We start from the raw sequence: 5028 nt of genomic DNA on the forward strand, positions 1-5028 counted from the left end.
CATTCATCATTCTTTTGGGTGTGTTATTTTTTGCATTATAATTTTTTATTAATTCATTCATGTTACATCTCAATGGTTATCCCATCCCTTGTATCCTCCCATTCCTCCCTCCCTCCAGCTTTCATCCTACTCTCCTCCCCTATGACTGTGACTGAGTGGGACTTCCTCCCCCTGTATATGCTCATAGGGTATCAAGTCTCTTCTTGGTAGCCTGCTATCCTTCCTCTGAGTGCCACCAGGTCTCCTCCTCTAGGGGACATGGTCACATATGGGGCACCAGAGTTTGTGTGAAAGTCAGACCCCACTCTCCACTCAACTGTGGAGAATGTCCTGTCCATTGGCTAGATCTGTGTAGGGGTTTGAAGTTTACTGCACATATTGTCCTTGGATGGTGCCATAGTTTGAACAGAACCCCTGGGCCCAGATCCGCCCATCATAGTGTTCTTCTTGTAGTTTTCTAGGACCCTCTGGATCCTTCTATTCCCCCATCTCCTATATTTCTCTCACCTAACGTCTCAATAGGATGTCCTCACCTCTATCCCACTTTCCTGGAAAAATATGGAACGCTTCACGAATTTGCGTGTCATCCTTGCCCAGGGGCCATGCTAATCTTCTCTGTATCGTTCCAATTTTAGTATATGTGCTGCCGAAGTGAACACGTTACCTTTTTTTTTTAAACTTAGTTTTCCTCATATTCCTAGGTTTTAGTTTTTGTCTCCTGCAACTCATTAGCTTTAGAATCTTGAGCAAGTTATCTGGCATCTCTTGGCCTCGTGCATATCCTTACATGCAGTGAGGTGGTGTGTGCAATAATATCTACCTAACTGGAATTTTGGCAGATTTAATTTCACACACACACACACACACACACACACACACACACACACACACACACAGGGAATATCTGATATCTAATGCCTAGAATAGATAAAAATAACACTGTTGTGTGTGGTGGACTTTAATCTCAGTTCTCAGGAAGCAGACGCTGTGAATCTTTGTAGTTTCTAGACCAGCCTAGTCTACATAGCAAGTTTTAGGCCATCCAGGATGCTGTCTCAAAAAAAGGGTGTGGAGGAAAGCTGGAGGCATAACTCAGTAGTTAAGAGTACTAGCTGCTCTTGCAGAGGACCTAGGCTGGGTTTCCAGCACCCACATGGCAGCTCACAATCCTCTGTTAACTCCAGTTCCACAGAATCTAATGCCCTCTTCTGATGTCCCAGGACACCAGATACATGCATAATGTATAGACATACAGACAGGCAAAAATTCATATGCATAATATAAAAATGAATAAAAGCATACAATATTGAAGGGGTAGAACTGAGGGTGCAGGGAAGGCAGGGAGGAATATGCATGTAAAATTCAAGAGCCAGAGAAAATAATTTGAAGCACTGTGTGACACGTCACCTCCAGACTCTCACTCTCTATTCCTATTCTAAATTATGAAAGAGTATCTGTTTTAATAACATTGACATGATAATGTTAATTCCTCATTAAGACCTCTCAAAATTCTATAACGTTTTAGTTTTCCAAAAGCATTTAGATTTTTGTAGCAAATTTTGAGTCCTTTAACTTTCTAGAGGATATAAATGACACTGCTATGTGAAATAGAGGCTGGTAATAAATTAAGAATTCAACCAGGAAAGGGCAAGTTAATAAATAGAAATATTTAAAAGCATATCCTGATATCTTATATTTTTATAAAATATCTCAACTGGGTAAAACTATAAATAAAATTTTGAATTAAATTAAGAACATAAAAGTGCAAGTATTTGCTGCATCTCTGTGTGGGAGTGGGGTGGAGGACTTAGTTTCATGGCGAGCTCTTACCTAGTGTATGCCAGGTACACTACAGTATGGAAAACACAAAAATATTAATAAAAGAAACCCAAAATATCTGACTATATAAACCAAAATGTTTCTCTATGTTAAATATAACACATGACAAAGAATAAACTTGGAAAATATTCACTTAAACATGAGAGCAAAATGCTGTCTTTAACATCTAAAGGACACAAAATAATGAGAAAATACAATGACTCTAAATGGGAAAATGACAGTAACAGAATAAGTCACAGAAGAGGAACTATGAATGGCTAATAAACATATGAATAAATGTTCACCTGCACTAGTGATCAAAAACAGTAATGGAAACAAGAGCCCAATTTTCCTCTATTAATTAGCAAAGATGAGAAAGGACAATACTCTCTCTTAGCCTCGGTGCCATAAAAAGGCCATCCAAACCCTGATAATAGAAGAGTAAACTGATTCGGTCTTCTGGGAAAACAGCTCAGCAATACACTTCACTGGTTAAAATATAGCATTGTCCTTTGGCCCATAGTGTGTTCTACTTTTGCTAAATTTAGTCCCTGGGAAATAAGCTGACTTCCTGATAAAATTTTTTCAAAGATAATGATTACTTATAATAACCAAATTGTTAGGTAACATATATGTTCAATAAATGGAAGTTAGCAAATAAATTATTGTACATGAAATTATGCCTATGATGACTATTAAATGGCTTAGGAAAAGATTTCATACAGTGGTTAGGAATATAAATATGATATACCACTGGACATTATATATATTCTCACCTGGGTAAAAGGGACATATACTCATAGAAACAGAAAAAAACCTAGTAATATGTACTTCAGGGAGGCAAATTACATGTGCTTATTATAATACCTATCATCATATTTTTTGTTTTACACGTGTTTGGTAATGGCTATGTTTTTTTTTCATTCTTTAATTTTATTAATTTATTCATATTACATCTCGATTGTTAGTCCTTCCCCTGTTTCCTCCCATTCTTCCCTCCCTCCCATTTCTCTCCTTCTCCCCTCCCCTATGTCTGTGACTGAGGGAGACCTCCTCCCCCTATATATGCTCTTAGAATATCAAGTCTCTTCTTGTTTTTTTCTTACTTTTTCAAAGTTGGATACTTAGATTAGACCATGAACACTGTTGCAGACTAAACATATGTCTCCTTATGCATAATCACACTTATTATTAATGTGTTCAACGCCCAGCAGATGGAGCTGCCTCCCTTAACATTTAACTTGAACTCTGGGAATTCAAAAGCTAGCGGCAAATTTTCATTTAGTGTATTTCACTCGAAGGAAATCCCTTCTGCCTCGTTGAAAGTTGTCTAAAGCATAGTTTCTTTAAAAAGATGTTTAAAATTTGTTGAGAATTTTGTGAAATTTCTCTGAGATAACTGGAGACACCTGGAGTGTTTCCAAAAAAGGACTGCACAGTGAGGTTGGGGAACTAAGGATTTCAGGACTTATCTGATTGTGTAAGGGCACACAGGGAGCCAGGGCAAAGCCAGGAAAAACAAGCCGAGGGTCCAGTTCACTGGACTTCATTTCTTGGGTAAGGTAGAATAGGAAATTTTATTTTGATGGATATGTATACAAGTTTAGCATTTCATTATAATTTAATAATGGATGGTTTTGTTCGTTCTCACCACATAATCAGAATAATAATTACAAACATTGACTTTGAAGTTATTTAAGACTTCCATTGAAAGCCTAATCCCAAAATTTCCTAGCCACATGGCTTTAGGTTTGGAAATTTACCTATTTTCATTTTCTCATTTGTAAAATAGAAATTGTAATAAAACATAGTCATAGGGTTATTGTGAGAGTCATATTAGATAATGCATATAAAAGTGTCTTGCATAGTGGCTGATGTATTTTGTTTGTTTGTTTGGTTGGTTTTTCAAAACAGGGTGTCTCGATGTAGCCCTGGCTGTCCTAGAACTTGCTCTGCAGACCAGGCTGACCTCGAACTCAGAAATCTGCCTGCTACTGGCCCTGAGTGCTGGGATTAAAGGTTTGTGCCACCTTATCTGACACTGAGATGTGTTAAACAGGAAGTGAGTGTTTGTCATGGTTATCCTTTATTCATTTATTAAACACTGTTTTAGTGCTATGAACCAGGCAGTGGAGTCTGTACCAATGTAATGTTGGGAAGGCAAATTCCTGCACTGTAGGCATGTGAGAGAGGAACAACACTATTTGTAAGCATATCTGAATGAAAAAGCTTGGGACCAGGATTTCTGGGTCTCTCTCTGGCCTACTTTGATTGATTGATTATGCTTTGAAACAGTATGTATCTCAGGCTGGCTTTGAACTCATGATTCTCCTACCGCCGCCTCTGAAATCTTGGGATTATGTATATGTTGCCATTATATGTGGCATGGCTCTAAATTATTTTAACATATTAGACAAAAATTTAATCTCAAAATTTTTTTAATCTCCATTTTCCTCTGAGTAAACCAGAGATTTGGATGAGATAATCTTTAAAAGACTCATCTCAGAAGCACTCTGTGGTGGTATTTTAAAGGATACCACTGAATGAGATCAAATACAAGTTATTATCTTTCAAATATATTCACACTTTCAGTCTCTTCTGGGGAGATATAAATTCTCATAACTAGATAAAGGCCCAAGGGCAAATAGAATGATTACAGCAGAGGCTGGATAGGATACCTATCTATCTTTGCGAGGCTGGAGGAGAGAAAAAAAATCAGTCTTTAAAACATATACTGAAATGCCACCTTTCAAAATTTATCTTTTAGTTTAGTCTGGTTTGATTTGTAATAACTACATATGATTTAATTTCTGTTTACAAACCTCATGGAATACCAACATGTCTTTGCTGTATTCCAGTTACAAAAGTGGCATTTCATTATTACAATGTACAATGTATTTGTGTATGTGTCCATGCACAGGAGTATATAAAGTATAACTATACCTTGATCATGGTTGCTTTTGCTTTATTTTATTCATTTAACTCTTGATCCGTGATTTTTTTCTACAAAAGATCAGAGAGCAAACATTTTAGAACTTCTGGATGATATACCTTCTGTAACATATTTTTCGGTCTGTTACAACTATTTAATGATGTAAAAACATTCTTAGATCAAATGGTACTTAAATCAAAATGGTACTAGGTGGCACTGTCTAAAAGATGGTCTGATATGTGAACATGGGATATGTCTATCCCATGAAACAACTTCAT

The 5028-nt window shown here is 36.8% G+C and overlaps 1 non-coding gene across 1 annotated transcript; it reads right to left on the reverse strand.

Moving 5' to 3' along the window:
• Positions 1–552: 552 nt before the first annotated feature.
• On the reverse strand, positions 553–659 carry LOC127186129 (U6 spliceosomal RNA). The gene has a single exon (XR_007830358.1). It is a non-coding gene; the product is annotated as a U6 spliceosomal RNA (small nuclear RNA).
• Between the last annotated feature and the right edge of the window lie 4369 nt (positions 660–5028).

The sequence above is a fragment of the Acomys russatus genome, chromosome X, assembly GCF_903995435.1.
Source record: "Acomys russatus chromosome X, mAcoRus1.1, whole genome shotgun sequence".
Lineage (NCBI taxonomy): Eukaryota > Metazoa > Chordata > Mammalia > Rodentia > Muridae > Acomys > Acomys russatus.